The sequence below is a fragment of the Micropterus salmoides genome, unplaced genomic scaffold, assembly GCF_014851395.1.
Source record: "Micropterus salmoides isolate LMB-PRFRI ecotype aquatic unplaced genomic scaffold, ASM1485139v1 Ms_hic_scaffold_16, whole genome shotgun sequence".
NCBI classification, from domain to species: Eukaryota; Metazoa; Chordata; class Actinopteri; order Centrarchiformes; family Centrarchidae; genus Micropterus; species Micropterus salmoides.
The window spans coordinates 21,066,696-21,088,651 of NW_024040707.1; the positions used below are offsets into that span (position 1 = coordinate 21,066,696).

Below are 21,956 nucleotides of genomic sequence, written 5' to 3' on the forward strand. Positions count from 1 at the left end.
TATGCAATTACCTGGTGAATGTTGGAGGATAGAAATAGTACGTGCGTGTGTGTGTGTGTGTGTGTGTGCACATTTTGCATTTACTGTATCTCAGCATAAAGCCATTCATTGCCATGCCACTTCTCAATATTTGAAGGTATCTTTACCTTTTTATACATTTTTATACATTGGGGTCCTTGATAACATTTGAATACATTCATGGCATATTTTCAGCCAGTGCATACAAGAACCATACATGTAAGTTCACGGGGGGGGGCTTAAAATGACAATTTAAGCCCTAAGATGTTGGTGTGTTGGCCTATAGCCACACATTTCAGAGGGTGAGGTGAAGTGAAACCGGGCTGCAGTGTGGCATCGCAGCAGGTAGGAACCACAGTAGCAGTTAAGAAGCAAAAATACCACTATGAGTAATGCAACAGCATCTTTGCATCACTTTGACAAAGAAAGGCATGGCTGAGCTACAAAACAACTACTTATTTTATTATTATTTTTTTTTTATCAAAGTGTCTGAATGCATGCCCCTCCAAAATCAGACTTATCAGTGTGGAGGAATTGGCTGCAGTTGGAGGGCACGTCACGTTAATCTAGCCTAAAACAAATAATTCTAATCAAATACATAACACTAGGAATTGATTGGCCGACACGTGAGCCTATTAAAGTAAATACATTATTTAGCATATAAATATCACTGTGTAAATAATTTAGCTTTCTCTATGTGTGCACGTTCGCAATTGCCAAGCGCGGTCATGGGCTATTTTTTTTTTTTTTGTCTTACCTCTTATCTTGAAATATCTTGAGACCAGCAGGAACCAAATTTAGCCCTCAGGGAAAAAGCGACAGATTGATCTTCCATGGAAACCTCGTTAGGAATATTTCGGTCACAATCGCAAGGTCGTTCATACAGGTGAAAAACTGATCCGGTGGTCAGTCAGAGATAACGGGTAACGCAGTAGGCATGGACACACACGTTTCATATCGCTGCTCTTCCCTTCTCCTCCACTCCCCACCAAAAAAAAAAACATACACACACGTACACACACACAACACCCACGTTGTTTGCTGCGCTGAATCACATTTGAAACATCCCCAGTGAAGAGGGTCGACTCTCGTCTGTGTGTACGCTCTCAAATCCAACACGCGCAGGTCTGAAATTGGGCTTGAAAAGGAATCTTGCAGAGATGATTTATTATGCGCATCAAGTCAGCTCCCCCTGCGAAGAAGAAGTGGGCTGCACGGCGGCGAGGAGGCGATGGAGCAGCCAGAACCAGCAGCGCTGGGATGGGAAGGTGCGGGAGGGAGAAAGACGCACCTGGCAGAGAACTGCGCCCCCCTGCGCCAGACTACGATATTGCAACCAGCCCCACAGCGGGTTAGCTCGGGAGTCTGGGGTCATTTGTATTTTCTTTGAAAGGCATTTCTCCCAGATTTATAAAACAAAAAGTCATCAGAAACCTAATTTCTAAAGATTGTACGTGTGCAGAAATCCACGGTAAGGTCCATCTGACCCACATGCAACCAATTACAAAGGGAGGAGGCACAATCAGATTTTATGTCTATAGAAAAGACCAACACTTTATTTAACCTTTATATTTCTAGTCCAGATCATGAAGTGTAACTTCAAACAACGGAGCATATAAAACTGATACCGAATAACTAGAATTGCATGCCATTTTGTGCAAGCGTGCAGAAGTCTTCATATGATTCTAATCCAAAATACTCTGTCAAAATGTAACTGTCGGTTTTGTGTGCACACTGAAAAAAATGTATGCAACTGTAAATAGGAAACAAATCGGACCGAGCCACACAACACTATTCCAGCCATGATTTGTATGTCAGGTAACATTAAATTACTTCCCCACGGACCTTCATCTAACTTTCTTGTTAGCCATGATATGCTGTTGTTGTGATATTAGCTATAGCAGCAGGAGAGTGAGCATCGCTGTCTATAGCGCTGGTGTGCTGGCTCTGGGATAGCTCTTCCTCTGCATGTTTTAGACCATTTACGCCTGGCATTAAAGTGCATTTCGGTTGGTGAGTGCAATGGGATAGTGGTTGAACACATGAAAGTACAGGTAGCCTAAATGCACCCAAGACGCATTGTGATTCGATCACTAAACCACCTCCAGGGGTGGTCAGAGAGGCCTTGTGACCACATTAAACACAAGTGTAAATGCAAATGTGTAAAAGTGGCAGTCTCGAAATTAACAGTTAACACATGCAGTGAGGGAAAAAAGTAGTGTTGTAAAAAATACTGAGAGGAGACTGAAGTGTTTCTATGTGGATGAACATTAAATATGTCATTTTAAGCATTCTGAATGGACTATGAGTGATGGGGTTGTGCGTAAACACACACTTTTCTGAAGTTAGAACAGTTTTGGTTATTTGTCATGAGAGATTTCTGTCTGTGCTTTTTAATCTGTTCTCTTTTCAATGATTTGAAGGGGATGGGGCTCAGATAGAAAAAGGATGTAGGCTACTGTATTTCTTCCTTTCTTCTGTGCACAAATCAGAATTGAGCAATTTCAAAATCTGGTCACATTTTTAAAGAAGTAGATAAGTTTTTGAGTGTAAAACACTTAATAATAATAAATAATAATAATAATTTAAAAAAAATACCTAAGAACCATTTTTTAAATTAACTTTAATTGTGTCTTATGCACTGATTAATATTTAATTTTATAGAGACATACCTATTTTGAAAATACTTTTTTAGGGGCTTAATAAAAACATATAATTTAAATTTACAGTGGCCAGAACAAGTTTCTACAAATATTATGCTCAGTATAAGCTTTTTCACAGAGGGTGTATTTCATCAGTGTTTCTGAAAAACTGAAACGTTGCTGTGGTTTTCTGTCTTTCTTTCCATTATTCTATAAGTTAAATCTTCTATTGTAGGATAGTAAGCTGCCCTTTGGACACGTTTTTGAATACTAACACAAAGTAAAAAAAATGTTTTGGTTAAAATGATGAGGTTCTCAATTTAATGTAGGCTTATATATTATTTTCCTCAGAATATAGGACATTTTTCATCTTTCAGAAAGGCAGATAAAAGAAATCCTAGATGAGAAACACCAGGTCCTATCTTGGACAGCCTATGTAGGAAAGGCATTAATACTAAACAATTTCATACTTACTTGGCAACAAAGGCATCCTTTGAAGTCCTCTTTCTGGCAAGTGGCTGAATTTAAGTTGTGTTTTAAATTACATTTACTTTTACTCATTTGGCAGACGCTTTTATCCAAAGCTTAGATTTGAGGAACAACATACATTCATTAACAGAGCATAAAATACAGTACGGGATCTGTAACTGACAATACATAATAAAAGCAGTAGTAAATACTAGTAAGCGCTAATGGCACATATCGCATCAATGGGGTAAATACCTAGGGAAAGAAGTTAGAGTTAACAAAAAGTGCAATTAATACAAGAAGGAGAGCACAGGAAGTGCATGTTAGATGTTAGGAGTTAGAGGTCTTATAAGAGGAAGTGTTTTCGGAAGAGATGAGTTTTAGCCTGGGATATCTAACCTATGAGAATATGTAAAATGTTAGCTGTGGCTTGCTAAATTGGCTATTTTCGCTCTATGATGAAGGTAGTGTGTACCCATTATGTGAATCATTAAGTAGCTGTAGGTAGCCTGTTTTTTACCAGGAAGTGATTGCTCATAGTTTTATATGAGCTGAAACCCACTTAAAGTTATAGTTGACATTTTGGGAAATAAGCTCGTTCATTTTCTTGCCGAGAGATAAATGAGAAGGTCAGATCCACTTATATTTGTCAGGAGACACTTACCCTAGCTTAGCATAAACTGCTAGCAGCTAGCCTGGATCTGCCCAAAGGTAATTTAAACATTATCTTGTATAAGTGTGGGAATGACATGTTGCAGTTTTATGAAGGGTTATGTCCCAGACTACAGCATTTATTGTGCAATAAATGGAGTCAAGTGTTGCTAACTCTTTTCCAATTAAAGTAGCCAGCTCTAGCAACAAAAGTCATTAAAAGTCGCCAGAAGGAGTCATATGCAAATGTGCCAATCAATGACCTCATCATGCATTAATTTTTATAAAGATTAGTGGTTGTGCCATTTGCACTGAGTGTACTGTATAGAGTGTATGGTTGGTTGCTGTGACGGAGAGATCACCTTAAGCCATATAAAAAGTTGATAGAGAAATCTCTAGCCAAATAATCACATAGTTAATAAAGTGTTTTTTAATCTACAAAGGTAGGGAGAAGATCAAACAAGCTATTTAAATATTTACAAGATCAAACTAACTATTTACATATTTACCAGCTATAGGAACACCTTGATTAGAGAACCCGAGAGAAGGGGTGAGAGAGAAGTGTCTCTGACCTGCCTGCCCCACACGCCACACCTACTGCTGAGAGAGGGGTAAGAGTTGAAAATAATGTATTTCTCGCCTTTTCTCTGATGGTCTGAATAAGTCGCAAAATTTGTTGCTAGTTGCTTTTTTAGGAATGAAGTCGCTCGGAGGGTCTGTAAAGTTGCTCGATCTAGCGAGAAAGTCGCCAAGTTGGCAGCTCTGCTGGAGTCCTGTTGTCACCGTGAAGCTGCCAGGCAAAAACTGCAACTTGTCACACATTTCAAGGAGATAATGAAGTGTTAATTAGTGAGATTTAGAGATGACAGTAGGCAGATGTTTTACCTTCGGACAGGGCCAGGCTACCTGCTATTTCACCCTGCTTTCAGTTTAAGTGCTAAGCCAAGCTAGTAGGCTGTTGGCTCCCTCTTGAAATAACGGAAACATACAAGGTTGGTTTCAATCTTCTCATTTAACTGCCAAGAAGCGTATTTCAAATTATTCCTTTAACAGCAATCAAAAGCTACGTAGGGCTGTAAAATAGGGCTTTCTCTCAATGTTATTGACAACAATTTTACAGAAGACCTTTTGATTTTTTATATCAGGAAAAGCAGGGGTGTTGATAATACGATTAAAAATGACTGCATTTCATTTAGTTGTGCTATTTTGCGTAACAGCTCACTGGCATGGTTTACTGCATGGAGTGGAGCCGTTGTCAATGTTATTACACCTGTGCGTGTCCTGTGATTTGATTTAATGTGTTAATATAAAAATAACTGCTAAATGCATCTAGACATAAGTACAACATATCGCCTCTGAGACTCGCTGAAACAGATTCCTGTGACACTGTCAAACAGTGCAGATTAAGCAGTAGTGCTCTGTCTTATTCCTAGCAAATTAAAAACAAACACATTTTTTTAAATCATCTTTTGTGTTAATTATCTAATATTTTTAGTTTAATCTGACACATAAAGCAGCACTAGGGCGCACAAAGTCTCCAAAACCAAACTGGGTCGCTTTGCTTTGACTTCACCAGTACACACTGTCTTTCACACAAGACAGGCAGTATAAAATCAGTGTGAGCTTATGATCTAGGAGTGGTTGTCAGTTATAATATGTGGGGTCAGTAAGAGCCACTGGGACTCGAGTATACATGGACCAGAAAACCAGTATAATGAGCTGCAAGTGGCTGAAAACATAGAGCTGTAGAGTGGGGTGTTGAAATTACTCCAACATGTGTGAATATGGCTTCTTCTTTGTGTGCAAGTGGGACATGCATGGGGGCTGAGCAGCATCACTCAAACAACTTTCTGATTGAAGGGGACTGAAGTGTTGTGGGTACAAGTGAATCTGTTTTCTACTGCACGGAAGAAGCACCTTGTTGTTATAGCAAAGTAATGGAGCAGGTACCTGCTATTAAAACACACAAATGCAAATTGAGTATACTATTAATGATATTGATAGCTGTGATATTTCTCCCTTTCTAATTGGCCTTTCACTGAAATTTGGACATATCACAAGTGGAAGAAATACAGATGTATATAACAAATTTAATGACGGCTGAATTCAAATGAGCTGCTTCATTTTCAGGATCCTGGTACTGAATTGAACAGAGACGTCATGAATGTCATTAGTAACACCTACACTTTTTGCACTTTGACAAATCAAAATGTTTGCTTTGAAAAACAAAGAAACAGTTTATGCATGTACCTGATGATACAGTAACAGGAATGTGATGTTTACTTAATTTACTGTATTAACCTTTACATTATTTACTTAATATTGTCAATATGTTTCTTTTCAATATACTGACATTTGACTTGACTTGACTTGACTATAATTCAAAACTGCATTCGCCAACTAAAACAAATTGGGTTGCCGTGTGTAAGAGTTACAGAAAGCTGACGTTTCACTGTTTTTGATAAGCATCGGCTGACAGCTTTAGTTCATGGTGAAAGGAGGTTTTTCCCATGACAAAACTGGAAAGAACTCCAACTCCCTCTCTATTTCTTCAGTCACACCTTCCCACTCTCTCACATACACAACTGCCCTTCACCACTCTCACTCCCACAAGCAGTGAATTCCTCTTCTTTACTAACACAGTCATTTTACCCTTGTGTACATCACCACCAGGTCAATATCTGTACCGGGCCTCAGTGAAGCCTAGCTGTATTATCGTAGGTCCTGTAGTTCCTCAGTCTACTAGGAATCTCATTAAACCTACATTGATCATCTTCATCTCAGACCCAAGTTCCTTTAACACGACCAGGGCGTCGTTAATAACACTCCATACAGCAGCCATTTGACATTTCCTTTAATTATGCCTGTAATTTATTCATGCACTTGATCCTAGGAGCTTGTTGTGAAAAGCTTCCTCCAGGAATATTTTATCCTGCTCCTCTTAAGGCCCACAGATTAACCATCTTAATAGCAAACCCCTGAAGCTATTACTTCCTTCATTGTGTGTGAGTGTGTGTGTACACGCACTTTTGGTATGTGCATGCGTATGATGGCAGTGAGCATTGTGCCTTGAATGCGCGTGTTAAGCTGCAAAAGTCATTAGGTCTTATTCCTCAACCATTCAGAGGACTAAATGTGAATCCTCCTGTATTACTAGGTTGTCTAATTTTGGGCAAGCACAAAGAAAAGTGCAAATGGTTGCAAGATCTGTGCTTATCGCACAATGCAGCGACCCCCATGTTTAACCCACTTTTGCAGAGGAAAACATCACCGCTTAATTTGCTCACTCTGCAGGTTGGTTAACAGACAGCGAAACACAGCAATTTTCCACAAAGTAGCGGAGGAAATCTCAAATTCACACACTTCAAATGGGATTTAAGATGTTAATTATGATGTTTCTTGATCACTCCTGACTGCACACCTGACAGTAATTCTTCAGGATGTGTGGGGAAAAATGTGTGGTTTGAAGACTGGGAAGTGGAGGCTCTTTCATGAAAAGGACACACACACACACACACACACACACACACACACAGACACTTTCTGGAGACATCCTAACTGGGGACCTGCTTCATGTCCCCAAAAGGAAGGCAAGTCCTTACAATGTGACTGTGTAAACAGATTTATGTCCCCACAATATAAGTAATTCACGCATACACACACACACACACACACACACACACACACACAGACAGGTAGAAATGGAATGCAATTTGTCACTTGTAAATGGAAAGTTATTTTACGATTTGTGAGGATTGGAGGAAACACTATATAGCCTACTTTATTATTTCATGAAAAATTTAACAGCTACAGTATTGCTTTAAATATGTAAACTTTCACTTTAGTTTGTAATCATTTTTCGCAAAACCATAAATCCTCTTCTTTTTTTCACATCCTTTTGTTCCAGTGTATAATACATGTGAACATAAAAACATATTTCATCTGCGTGGTTGTCAATCTAAAATTATTTTGCTGTTGTCTGCAGTTCACTTATCATGCAGACGCTGTCAGTGATGCTCTCTCTTTCTCTCTCATATTAACTCGGTAAGTTTCCTCAGTGCTTTCTCTTTTCTCCTTTTCTTCTTAACGTTTCTGGTAGCCTTAGTTCATTAGCCAGGCTGTTGCATAGAAGACTAATGGGCCAGCATACCCTTTATTGCATACTGCAGTTCCATGGCTGTGGAGGTCCATTACTTTAGAGCATCAAGAATTTACTCTCTACTGCTGCTCATAGGGAGGCCTTGGTAGGGGCTAATGAAGGGAAAGATCCACTTGGTGATAAATTCTCCTGCAGGTCAATAAAAAAATTGTTTGGCTACAGAAGAGACCTGAAAGTAGAAATCAGCTTGTGAAGTCTGGACTGTCCAGCAAATTCAGCAGGATGATTCTGCACTATCTGTATGTCTCCTTATTTATATATGGAAATGCATATGGCAGCAATTAATTCATCATAGGTGGTAATATCTTAGTTAGCATGGGATGCATACTGTATAAGATATCTTGAATTAAACTTGAATTTGTCATGAGTTTGATGTGGCCTAGATTTAATACATTTGTGAAATCCCATAGATTTCAGTAAAGGTAGTGTTTCACAATTCATTAATTATTACTTAAGATATTTTGAGACACTGATTACACATAATACCTGAACAAACAAACAAGAATTTGGAAGCATCTGCATGCCTTTTCACTGGATTTGTGAGTCACTGGCTACAGGAATTCTGGATTACACTACATTTATGGCACAAATAATAGCTGAAAGGGCGGACAGGACAGTATTTATAAAGCATAAAGTGAACTAAAGCTTTCTTGCAACAACAGATGGTGGTATGAGTGAAAAACTGATGAAAAATTTATTCTATCCAATATGAGCTCTATATTCTTCTTACTCTATTAAACAAACTCATGTGGAGTGATGCCTGGGGGAACAAACAGTAGCCTTCTCCTTTGCAACAGGACGTAATATGGGTTTAGGAAATACGGTCATGGTCTGGACCACAATTTACCAGCACTTACAATACCTCTGCTGTGCAACAAAGGCTACTAGTACTAATATCTCCATCACAGTTTCAGGAGCAGCATGGCTCAGGTGGTCTAGTAATCCTAGCTCCTCCAGAGAGGGTGTCGAGGTGTACTTGAACAAGACACTGAACCCCTAAGCGCTCCTGTTTGGCACATTGCATCAGCGTATGAATGTGTGATGTGTGGCATGTGTTGTAAAGCACTTTGAGTAGTCGGTAGGCTAGAAGAGTGCTGTATAAATGCAGTCCATTTCCCATTTCATTAATGATATCAAGGAAACTCAAGTAATTTACTGTAACAGTGATACATATTGATTGCAGTAAAAATGCCACACATTGTACAGTAACAGCTCTAAATGACATTTTCCTGTCTTTTTACACACATTGAGCAAAATAACAAAGTAAAGACGCATTTGGTTAAGCTCATAATGGTCACTTGTGCTAGAGACTGTCAGAGGTGTTAATTCAACTCGATGGTCATTCAGAGGCTGTAGTTTGTAGTGTTATTAAGCAAATGCCAGGTTAAGTGCTTTTTAGTCGGCGTTGGTGAGGGTCTACTTGTGAACACTGGTTGTCTGTGCTTGAGCAGAATCCCTATGTGTGGAATATGTTTATTGAGAAGTTGCCTTTGCTGCATTATATAATTTCACAGTGTTTGTCACTGACGCACCAGCAATTTCAGCAGTGACAACTGCTTAAACAAAAAGGCAGCTTCACACAAATGAGTCATTTCTAAGTTGAATACCAACCAGCAGGATGTGCCAGCTTTACAGAGATCTGAAAATCTCAGTTTTTACAATGAGTTTTCAAGTCAACATAAGGCAACTTAAAGCAACATTTTGTAAGATGTGTTTTTTGTGTGATTTGGCGCCACTACCGTTTGAGTGTAATTCACCTGTGTCATAAATGAGGACAGCTGTACACGTGCATTTGTTATGATGATATTGTGATCGAATACAGGTGTGACAAAACAAGACATAGCAATATTACTAGTAGTAGTATTAGTAGCAGTAGTAGTAGTCCAACTATGTACACAGAAAGAGTGCCAGCTCGCCATCTGTCTTGCAGCCTTTTATTTCACAAAGCTCTCGCCAGTGTCCAGGTATGGAAGCCCTAATCAGCCATCCATTCAAATGTGTTTTTACTCCGTTTTTGCGTTAATGAATGTTGTTTTTCTGTGATAATGGGATTATTTGTTTGTGATCTCGAGAAAACAAATGATAGCTTAAAACAGGGGTCGTGTCATCTAGTCAGTTTGTTAACATCAACTCCACATTTATAGCTAGCAGCTACACCTCTGTCTGTGAAACCTCTGGCTGATTTTCCTAAAGTCAACAACTTTGCTAACAAACTTTGCAAACATCAAGCATGTGCATACTAGCCCAACATCAAGAAGGCTGGCATCTTTCCCGAATCCCTTCAGCTCCTTAAGCTCATGGCAATGAGAAAAAGCCAGTCCAATATATCTTGTCGCGTCGCTTGCTTTTCACTCTCTCTTTTCTCTTCCTCACTTCCTCTGACATCTTCTTCAGTTTCTTTGCAGCCTCTGTTCACAATATCCATACTGAGAATACCAAGCTTGCTTCTTCCAAAGAACTTACATTGTACATTCTATACTTTTTATTCTTCTTCTTATAGCTTGCTTGCTGAAGAGTTGTGTTGGTGCTGTAAAGCTTTACGCTGTTGTCATGGTAAATGTCCTGCCCAGAGTGGCAATGACAGAGACTCCATTCACCCTATTACAAGTCAGTGTATCATCAAAATGATTTTAAAGCTGTTATTTTAAGATAAAAATACTACATAATGTTGCTTTGAGGAGGCCAGAAAGTGTCTTACACTTACAATTCACACAGCAGCAGTACATCAGCCTCGCAGTAATTTGGGGTTTATTGTCTTACTCAAGGGCTCTTTAGCAGTGTTTGTGGTCTGTAACAACAGACACCTTACAGCTGATAGTGTGCACATTTAATGGCCTACAGTCCTCACCCAGTGCCAAGAATTAACCCAACGGAATTTCTTACATTAGTTTGTTGATAGTCAGTATCTCTACCTCTGGGCCAACCTTGAAGTTTTGACAAGATTAAATTGCACTGACATCATCATCTTCCGATGCCTTTACGGCCCTGGTAAAAGGTCCCTAAATCCTAAACTCACAGTGCAAACAGAATTAGACTCACCGCCTGTGGCCTTGCACTGCTGAGCAGAAAACATTGGGAAAGGAGCAGGTGGCAGCAGACATTACTGCCCACGCCCTCATGCCAGTCGGAAGAGACATTTTCGGTGCCGCTCATTTGGTTATAAATTCTGCCAATGGCAATATATAAAGTGATAACCAAATCAAAATGCTTTAATACTTTCGTTTCGGTCAGGCCAGGGGGAGGGGAGGTGTTAAGTGTGGAAAAGGGTGGGAAGAGGAGATTGTTAAATGGAACAACTTGCAGTGTATTATGAATCTTTGGACTGGAAGTCTGTCCTGCTTTCATATTAAGTGATGCTTTATTTGACAGCATGAAGTAGATGTTCAGATTTCAATCATGCTTTTATACAACTGAAACTCTTTTTATCTATAGAGACTCCCTAGCCTCATGTACCACACGTTTATACTCACCTAGATATCACCGGTGTTGAGGTTATGCGGCTGATCCATTTATTTAAGCAGCTATAAATATTTTATCTGTAAAACTGTTGTGGGGGATGCTACAAAAGTACTCTCGGCAGAATATTCATTACCTATAAATATTTTAGCTCTCATTTCACCATCTTTCCATTGATCCACCTTGTGTGTGTGTGCATATATACGAGTACGTTGTTTTTAGGGTTCCATTTTGCTGCCCAATATTAGGTTGTCTGTCATCTGCGATCAATAAAGCTGCTGAACCTACAAGGTCAGCCTACCTCATGTGAGATCCCCAAAATTTCGGAAAGCTCCATGGATCCACACAATCACAGGTTGGCAACAGGATCTCATTTTCTTCTCTTTAACCATTTTAGAGACCAGCTATATCATTAATTAATATCAATTTATATGCAGATTATTTATTTAAGTAAATGTAGGTATCTTTCAACTGTCTTGCAAAGGGCCAATGCTTATTTACCCTAGTAGCCATAAAAACCTGAGTGAATATTATCTATAGTAAGCAACAAAAAAAATCTCTAGCTTCTCCCAACTTGCTTTGCCCATCAAGTGGTGCCTGGCCCTGTTGTGTTCCTCCTTAAATGAAATGTTTGCCTCCTTCATGAGAAAACGAGGCAGCTGGGAGTTGTGTTTACTTTCATTTTGAGAGCATTAGAGGCCTATACGTATGTGAACCCTGCAGTATTATGGAACAAACAAAGGGGATGCCACCTAAGTGGGTTCTCTCCTGTACATCTCTTCGCCAGAGAGAGTTCCTGCACATAGGCTTCCATCACAGATGTTCACCTAGTGTGCATCCCGGTGCTGCTGGCATTTGTTTTCACACATTGTTCCCAAGTGTTCAATGAAAATCTCTATCCTAGGTGATTGGGATTTAGATATAGATAAGTCTGAGGTGCAGACCACTGTATAGATTTCCAATAATGTCTTCCTAATGAATGTTTTCACTCTCTACTTGTCAATGAACCCCTGCACTTAGAATACATTATAAGCTACAAGCATATTAGCTTGTGTTTAAAAACAAAAATTATCTCGGTTGATTTTTAAAGATGTGCTTTAGTTGCAATTAGATACCAACACAACATGAAGCACACAAAACGGTCTCATCAGCACACTCAAGAAAATGCAACAACACAATCAGCCTCCAACAGCTGGCTATGAGCAACTACTCTGCAATTCTCAAGTGTTAACTTGCACATTTTTTGGTGACAAATGATGCAGAAATAGTGTGAAAAGGCAACGTTTTCTCATTATGGCCACCATGAACAGCGGTGGAGCTGCTTGGTTCTCAGATTTTCATGGGTGATCATTAGCTGGTTAAGGGTGAATGCATCTGTTTCCCAATGCCTTTGCATAGCTTAGCATTCAGGATGTCAAACACATGAATTATTCAAACATCTTGATTAACATAAAGAACCCCTTAATGGTCAACATGCTGACTTATGAGTGTACATGAAACAAAATCTATATTACAAGTGTACACAGATTATGCACATGTTGGTGCACTCTAAGGAAACTAATGGTGGCTTGCACTGTGTCTTTTTGTCATTGCTACAAATATATACTACTGACAACTAAAGAAGGCAGTTATTTGGAATACACACACACACACACACACACACACACACACACACACACACACACACACACACTGTATATATCCAAAGCAGAGCCCAGGACAACACAACAAAGCATAAATGCAACCCTTAGTCACATATTCCCAATGTGCACATGTATTAAAGTAATTTAACATTTCAATTTTTCCCTTGGGCACCAATAGTCTAGCGAGCTGCCTGTAATACTGTTAAGTGGTGATGATGTAACTTCTCGTATTCCACTGCAACACTGATTTTACACACACTCTCACACACACGCACTCACACCCCTGGGTCTTGAGTCCATAAATGGAGGCAGCTGGCTTTGATTGCACTTATCAGTCAACATTTATTCCCAGTCCATCTCCATTTAGCGCCCATCGCCATGCTGTTATCGTGTTGGGCAGAATATATGAGATAATCCACTGACAGTACAACAGAAATTTTGAATGAGGCGTTTGACGTTTCCACTGTAGTCTAAACAATAAGAGCGGTCATTAAAAAAATGCATGCAGCACAAGGATTCTCCTCCGATACGAGACACATGTTCTGTATTCTCGGAAGCATTCTTCTTCGGAGAAAACATTGCTCAGCACAGCATCACCTCCTTCCTTTCTGCAACCCTTTCTTCTATCTGGCACTCTTTTATGAATATGACGAATAAAGGTAAGGTTGGTCACAGCAGATGCTTTATTTTGTATGGCGGCAGATTCTGAAAATTGTATACTGAAAGGGAATTGATGCACAGAAAGATCCCTGACATCTTCAGGTCAATGTGCCCACATGCTGGGTCTCAATAGATAGAAATGCATAATTGGAGGAGGCCTTGTATTATGGATAATCCTTGAAGCGCTGCTAATATTCACAGTCTGAATGATAGCCTTGCGATGGCAAAAGGACTACCAGTCAAAAGCAAATGGCAGTGCAGAATGCTATTGAAATGTTGGTTATATGGATGAAGAAATGTCTATATGTGTGAATGTTATGATCTGTCAACTACATTTCACTCAAACAAACTTGTTATTGCACCACTATTGATGCAGATCATAATAACAATAAATGTTACTGAATCTGCCATTTAGTAATAGTCAAACATGTTTTAATTTACGTTCCCTAACAGTTATGTGGAGGTCAGTGCCACCATTTGGGGAAGACTTGCAACATTATGCCAAAAATTTCAAATTAGGTAGCATGATGTTTTCTGTTGGGGCCGAAACATAATACAGAAAACAAATTGTTAATTGAAAATCGCCACCAAGACATTTTTGGATAAACTGCGAAATGTATTCCTTAACTGCAAGGTCAGTAGATTGGATGTTTTGATAATGAATATTTGAATATGAATATTTTATTTCATGTCAAATCACTAACTGGATGGCTGAAATAACTACACAACCCTGTGGTCTGTGTAAACCACAGGGACAAGCTCCCTCTAGTGTATAACTCAAATAACTTAAATGTGCCCACAACAGACCCAGCAGCAGAAACTCCAGAAGAAAATTCCTTCTCCTCTTGCTTTACCAACTGAAGGATCCACACATATCCACATTCAACCAAGAACAAAACACTGGGAGAAGCAGTTGTGGTGCAATGTTTCTGCAGCTGGTAGAAATTATGTTTTAAGCTCAAATGCATTTTAGAAAAGATTCACTGTCTATCTATTGCATGCGATTGAAATAGTATAGTGCACATATCATCTTCTGTCATATAAAAATTGTACATAAATCTGAAATTTTAAATATTCTCATTTGGCTTAGTCAGTCAACTCTCATTTCCCAACTTTTCTAAAAACAGATGACATCAACAAGTGATGTTTGAACATGTCCAAGAAATACTAACATTTTAATTAAAGCCTGGGGAAATTATTTCAGACTTTCTGAGCTTGCTCCAACAAGGCTGTGAAAATCGTATTTCTGGATTGAGTAGCTGCTTCCCTGGTGTGCTGGGCCATCTGACATGGCACTAGGGGGCATTGTTATACCACAGGAGGAAAGACCCGCCACCAATAAAACATATGTACATCCATTACCATGGCAACTAGATTTTATACACTCCTCCCTCTATGGTGTATGTATGCATTTTCTCTGTAGTTCAAAAACATAGGGCAATGTGAACTACCACTGGGACTGTACCTATTGATAGAAATAAATTGCTATGAGGTGTCAGACTCAATACTTTGATAAAAAGTTTTCCATTTGGGATAAACCTTTTTCCCACATACTATAGAATTACTTCTGTTAATACTGTGACTCTAAGGTAGAGGGGAATCTACAGATCTAACTTATCAGCAGTGGAGTGCTTCAAGAGAGAAACACAACTTGAGGTCAAGATTACAGGTCAGCTCAGCACAATGGCCTTATAATGGGTGAAAAGATGTGATCTCCAAGCCGTGCTCTGTGGAGGGTAATGTCAAGGTTCAGGACCAAGTCTTCATTGCTGGTTCGAGTGGTAATTGGAATGTAAGCATCTTCTCTACTTACAACTAAGTTTGGACATTGTAGGAATGGAGCATGGCATGAACAACTTGAAGTGAAGAGGTTTATTTATGGTCTATAGAACTTTTTAGTATTTTAGTGTATCTGAAATCCACAAAAAGCCCACAAGGTCAAAAGTCACATCAAGGTTTTATAAGATTAAAACAGATGAACACCCCAGGTTAAAGCCTCTAATGGTAGGCTATATGCTATAAAATGCAAATGCTTGAATTAAGTTAAAAGAAATCTAATATTGTGGGATTTTTTGAAAACTAATGATATTAGAGCCAGTTTTCTTTTCTGGAGGGTGTATACATGTTATGTTGCTTTTATTTCAGCAGTTGTGCACAAATCCCTGTTATATTGAAGGTTCTTGCCTTTTGAAAGGTCTAACCTTGATTGCCAAAGTATGCCTGCAAATTAAAATCTTAAATTTATAGTCCAACTAAGAGCCTTTGTCAACAAAAGTCTATTTTTACACAGGTGTTTACAGGGGGAGGTAGAGCATCCTTCACTGTGGATTTGATCTTCTGATTACACAGTGAGTGTCAACAAAGACATGCTGTACGTAGGATGAAATGCTTAGTCTGTGTTGTCAGTATGTCCTCGACAAAATAAGGTAAATAAATTGTGTCTGGTGAATAAAGTGAAGCTGAATCAGATTCAGAGCAAAACATATATAACTGTTAGTTTTGAGGTCTTGAATTTGAGTAGAGAGTGCACTTGTTAGTAACACCACTGGTATTCAAAAGAAATCCATATACTGTAGATATTTTTCAACATCAGTAAATGCACTTTGTGTGAATAAGATTACACAGACCACTTTTATCATTAGTGACAATCTGACAATTATTGTCTTGATTAGCCAAGAAAAGGCAAATCCCATTTTTCTGAAGCCGAAGCTGATATATTCAAACAGTCCAAATGTTATTCAGTTTGCTATCATCCATCCATCCATCCATCCATCCATCCATCCATCGTCAACTGCTTATCCTGCCTACAGGGTCGCGGGGGTGGGGTGGGGGGGCTGGAGCCAATCCCAGCTGACATTGGGTGAAAGGCGGGGTACACCCTGGACAGGTCGCCAGTCCATCACAGCTGCTTGCTATATAGAAGACAAATAAATTCACTAAATATTCCATCCATCCATCCATCGTCAACCGCTTCTCCTGCATACAGGGTCGCGGGGGGGGGCTGGAGCCAATCCCAGCAGACATTGGGCGAAAGGCGGGGTACACCCTGGACGACCTGTCCAGGGTGTACCCCAGTCCATCACAGGTCAGTTTCCTATATAGAAGACAAATAAATTCACTAAATATTCATATTTGAAAAACTGCTACCAGTGACATATATCAATTAATCAATTATAATATCTTCAACAGGCTTGTACGTTATCTGTGTACTGGTGTTTAGTTTACTTTACAGATAATTCAAGCTGTTGATGTGCTCAAATGGTCTGGATTTGTATTATCAGATGGACATTTTCTTTGGGCCCATATCTGCAAGAATGCTCTCTCTCCCTCCACACACCTGCTACTGGCATTCCTCCACAGTCACATGAACAAACAGTCCTGGCAACAAAAAGTTTCAACTCTGACTGGGACAGTACAATACACAACACACGTTTCACTCTTGGTTAGTGTTAATTGTGTTTGTTCACTCACAGAGCTGATCGACTCTGCTCCAGCTGCCTGTCAAGTGAACTCGGGTGGGTGTGTCACTGCACAAACACATAGGTTCGAGTGCATTAACCTACCCTTTCTAAGTGTGCATGAGCGACATATTGTACAGTAGCGCTTGTAATTAATTCTAAGCTCTTTTCTGTATCGCTGTAGAGAGAAAGAAAGTCCACCCAGCAGCCATTCATCCTCTTTAGACATAGGCCTACGCAAAAGGTAATTACGTGCATGAATGAACTGTCATTGTCCTTTAAAATCACCAATAACAAATGTTACTGGCGTTTATAAGGAGGCTCAACTGTGTTTTTGCATATCAGAAGTAGAAGTGTGCGTAGGTAATGAGGGGAAAGTGATGATGACGCCTTTCTCGCGCATTTGCCTTTCCCTTGATTGACATTCGATACCCGCGCGCTCACACGCAGAATGAAATATTACATCACGTACACACATATTTTACTCAAAGCCTATGGGCGAATGCCGGTCATAGTTTATAAGAGACGTCATTCCACTCTTCAGAGTCAGTGCGTGTCCTTTGACCTCTGTCGCTTCTAAAATAGAGAAACGCACTTGTGGAGACTTGAGTCAGAGTTGCAGTTGTTGACTGCGCGGTTTTGGCAGCAGGTCAAAGAGTTGGGCGTCTGAGGTAAAAAAAAATAAAAAAAAAGAGCCTGCTGGAGTTGTGATGTTTGTTACTCCATCAGCACTCAGTCATATCGCGGACTAAAAGTTGCTTGCCATTACTTTTACATTTTGGACACGACAAGCTTCTCGTGAGGGAACTGAAGACGAAACGTCGATAGGTAGAAGACCCTTGTCATCACTCCGGTTGCCTCGTCTCATGGGTAAGCTGTACAACAAAAATGAAAAGACTGCTATTTCAATTAGGTTTGTGACAAAAAAGAGCCATGCGTTGCCATAGCAGGCATATTGTGATACATTGCGGTGTCATAAAGTAAAAGCCACAGCACTTATCAGACAATCAAGTTGCTACAAGTTGAACGTCTTATTTATCAGATTAAATCAGGGGCAGTTCCCAGAATTTAGCGGTGAGCTGTCTGATCCTTGGTGCTCAGAGACAAAACATTGCTGGGTTTTGTAGTGAAAGTATAACATCTTACAGTGAATGATATAAAAAAGTTAGAAACAAAAGGCCTGATTTTTATTTTGGCTATGCAGTGTCTGTGATGGAGATACAGTATGTTCACTATTGTGTAAAACATATCCCCATTAATATAATGTCATATGGCAGCTCTGTTGTATGATCATCTGTAATCTCTTTCATGTTTTCTGTAACCAGCATTGTGCATGGTGCTTACTAAGCAGAATTAACTTGTACATTATCCAAAATCATTCAAGCAAATTATACATTTTCACCCCTCACTTTGATTCTGATTCTGAGATTATTTGTGACACATGATTTTTTTTAAAGGGGTCTAAAAGTTAAGCACCTCTCAAGAGCATTACAGAGTTTGTACCACTTTTCACTCCTGTAGCAAGCTGCGTTGATTACCATTGAGATCTTATTCCTGTCCCTCATGCTGAGAAACATTTATCAATGCATTTCCTACAGCAGATTTAATTAGCACGTCTACTCTCAACAATTTTTTGGGGATTTTTGGAGCTGTTCTAAGTTGTCAGATTTACATGGTGATTTTGCTGTACACTGGCTTTCCAGCTCTTTCAAAAGTCAGCATTCTTACATGAATGCAAGTGGTTCATAGTGAGATCACATCTCTCTGTGTTCCTCTGTCTGGCCACTCAGAGAGTGAAGAGGAGCGGTGGTGGTGGGTAAGTTGCCCAGAGCATTGGCCACGCTCAGTCCTGTGAAGCCGGGCCTATTCAAGTCTCTGAAGCTTTGTCATAGCGAAATGGGTCGAGTCTCCCTCTTTGTGTGACCCAACTTGACTGAAATGTGGTAATTGGGAAATCCTGGGATCCTCGCTCCCCGTGGTGATGTTTGTGCCACGCTTTCAATAAATTCATTTACAGTACAACAAGTTGCTGCATGAGAAACAGGTCAGCTTTTAATTCAAACTTTGAAAAACATCCAGTTATGTGTTCATTCAGGCGTGGCGGGCTCTCTCTCAGATTCTCTCCTCTCTTCACATGTTATTCAGTCTTAAACGATGACAATGTACAGTATGCGATTTGATCATCAAAGTACCTGCTGATTAATTTTATGTCGATTGTTGCAGCTCTACTTGGATTCAAGAACTCAAAATGCACATTTCTCGCTCTGCTTTCTTCAGTGTAAAATATTAAAATCCTTTTTTCTCTTTCTCTAAGAAACATTGTATCACGCAGGCTGTTTTGAATAAAAGGTTCTCCACAAATATGGAGTGAACCTTCCAAATCCACAGCTCACCGGCATTTTCTGGTTTATTAGAGGCAGAGAAAGGATGATAAATTCTAAATGTCAGATGGTGAGTGGTTTGTCTGAGTGCACTTCTTATGAAGCAAGCACTTGAATGCAAACTGACAGTGGATTCACGCTGGAAATGTCATAAAGCTTTGACACCGTGAAATGGAAATCCAAACTTTCTAAAGCAAATAGCTCCCCAGTGGTAACAATGACAGAACATAAATGTATTAAGTGTCTCAGTAAATCACCTCCTACTACTTTTTCAGAGGCTGTGCACACCATCACCCTGGGACAGGAATATCCAGCATGTGTTGCCACATGCCAAGCATGCTGTCTCCACCTATCTACTCTGCTTACCAGAGAAAAAGAAGCGATAATAGCCTCTCAGCAACCTCTGTAATTGCATAATTGGAGCCTGTCAGAAGGGTTTGACAATATCCACTCAGTTCTGCAGTTCTTGGTCAAACCCTGGCTTTACAGAAGTGGTAAACTGACAAAAACACTTCCAAAACGTCAGAGTTTGTAGAATAAAGATTATATTATTACTGTATTATTATGAAATGTTGTATGTAGCCTATTTATGACACACTCTGCTATTGCATCATGCATCGAATGGGTATGAAATGCTGTCAAATGTGTCGTGACAGAACAGAGTTTGTTTAGCTGCTGTCAGCATCTGAGCAGCTCATTGTTATCCATTAGGAGCAGCTAGTGCAGAGTAAGAGCCTTACCAGGCAGGGGGTGGGTTTCTTAGCCACTTAATCAGTGTGGTGGTGAAGAGTAAAACTCCATGCCAGTCACTTGTAGTTAGCAACATTAAGGTAGAGTTGGTAGAGTAAGATAACCTAATAATCTTATTTAGTGGTAGAATAAACTGTTTAGGTCGCAAATAACTTTGCCCTTCTGCCGCTTCCAGAGGGATTTCAGATGGTTAAATGTGTGCATTTGTTGTTATCTAATTCTGAGAGCCGCTAGGATATCTGTGTTGGAACGTTATTGGCAAGGCAGACACAGTTAGGGATTCTTTAAATTAAAAAATCGGAAGGGAGGCAAACACACATACAAATGCTATAAAGACATTAACTCATAACATCAGACCAGTAGTTAGCTGCTTATAAAACAATTTAAGGCTTTTCATCTGGGAAAAATATAAAGGTTGTTTAAGGTTCAGTGTGTAAGTTCTAGTGACATCTAGTGATGAGGGTTGCCGTTTTATTGCCAATTAGCGATCAGCTGATTCTCCCAAACATAACATACAAAAAGCCTAAACAGAGTGCTAGAGAGAGAGAGAGAGAGAGAGAGAGAGAGAGAGAGAGAGAGAGAGAGAGAGAGAGAGAGAGAGAGAGAGTCACTACATGAAATTAATCCAACTAACATAACACCACAAGCCAAAACACAGTGCTGGAGAATAAACCAATCCAACTAACAAAAAACGTTTTTCTACCAGTCAGTAAAAGTTTAGCTGGCTGATGCTCTAAGCTAAAGTTACAGTTTTATTGCCAATTAACGTTACTGATCAGCTGATTGTCTCGCTAACGCAACTGGCAAAGCCAAACCACAGGCTGGAGAATAAGGCGACATGAAATTAATCCATATTTTACACCACTGACAGGGGAAACATGTCACAGCTCTCTGTGATTATGGCCAGCTTCTAGCTAAAGCTATCAAACAACAGTTTTCATTTGCATCGCTAAAGTCTGACAAACAATGTTAATTACCTGTCCAGCAGAAAACAGACAACTTCAGCACCGCTTTGAAAACATCTGTCCTACATTAAGGTTATAGCCTACCATCTGTGAAAATCCACAAAATCCATGATTTCTGCCGTCAGCTGTCTTTCCCGACTCCGTCTGGCTGTCAGCTCTTGTGCTAAATAACACATGTGCTCCTTCATTTGTCCAAATGTCACTTCTCTTCTTACTTCTAATAAACCAGAAGACTACTTGGAGACTGTATATTACTATTAATATTATTATTATTCCCTCTTCTTCTTCTTTGTATGTATTCAATGTAGTGACGGGCGTCTACACTACCGGAATTACACAAGCAGAAGAAGAACGCTGTGATGATGAAACGCGCTCTGTAGGGATGTTTGTTTGTTGACGGCTACGGTAGAAACATGTCAACAAAATACAGCGACCTCCACAGCAGGGGGTGCTTGCCCGTTATGTAAGGTCTTTACACACCACTGAAAACATAGTTATGGATCTTATATTGCATTTCTGTCAATAGAGCCTCAGAAATATTACACACTGGACCTTTAAGTTATACAATGCTAAATGATGTGCAGTAGGAACAACAACTGTGTAAATGAACAACAGACAACAACACAATTTCATTCATTCATTCATAAATTACCACAACCAATTTAAGAAATTGTCAGTGGGAAACAAATAGACTGCTTGAAAATA

General features: G+C 39.6%; 2 protein-coding genes across 3 annotated transcripts in view; one reads left to right on the forward strand and one right to left on the reverse strand.

Moving 5' to 3' along the window:
* cntn3a.2 (contactin 3a, tandem duplicate 2) overlaps positions 1 to 1,222 on the reverse strand; it is a 38,404-nt gene extending 37,182 nt beyond the window's left edge. Inside the window, exon 1 of one of the 2 annotated variants that reach the window (XM_038723773.1) lies at positions 1,052 to 1,222. The gene's annotated coding sequence lies outside the window, so the exon portion shown is untranslated. Of the gene's footprint in view, positions 1 to 775 lie in introns of both variants that reach the window. The other variant, XM_038723772.1, reaches the window with a different exon arrangement.
* Positions 1,223 to 17,773: 16,551 nt separating this feature from the next.
* LOC119906060 (neural cell adhesion molecule L1-like protein) overlaps positions 17,774 to 21,956 on the forward strand; it is a 61,129-nt gene continuing 56,946 nt past the window's right edge. Inside the window, exon 1 of the mRNA XM_038723552.1 lies at positions 17,774 to 18,025. The gene's annotated coding sequence lies outside the window, so the exon portion shown is untranslated. The remainder of the gene's footprint in view (positions 18,026 to 21,956) is intronic.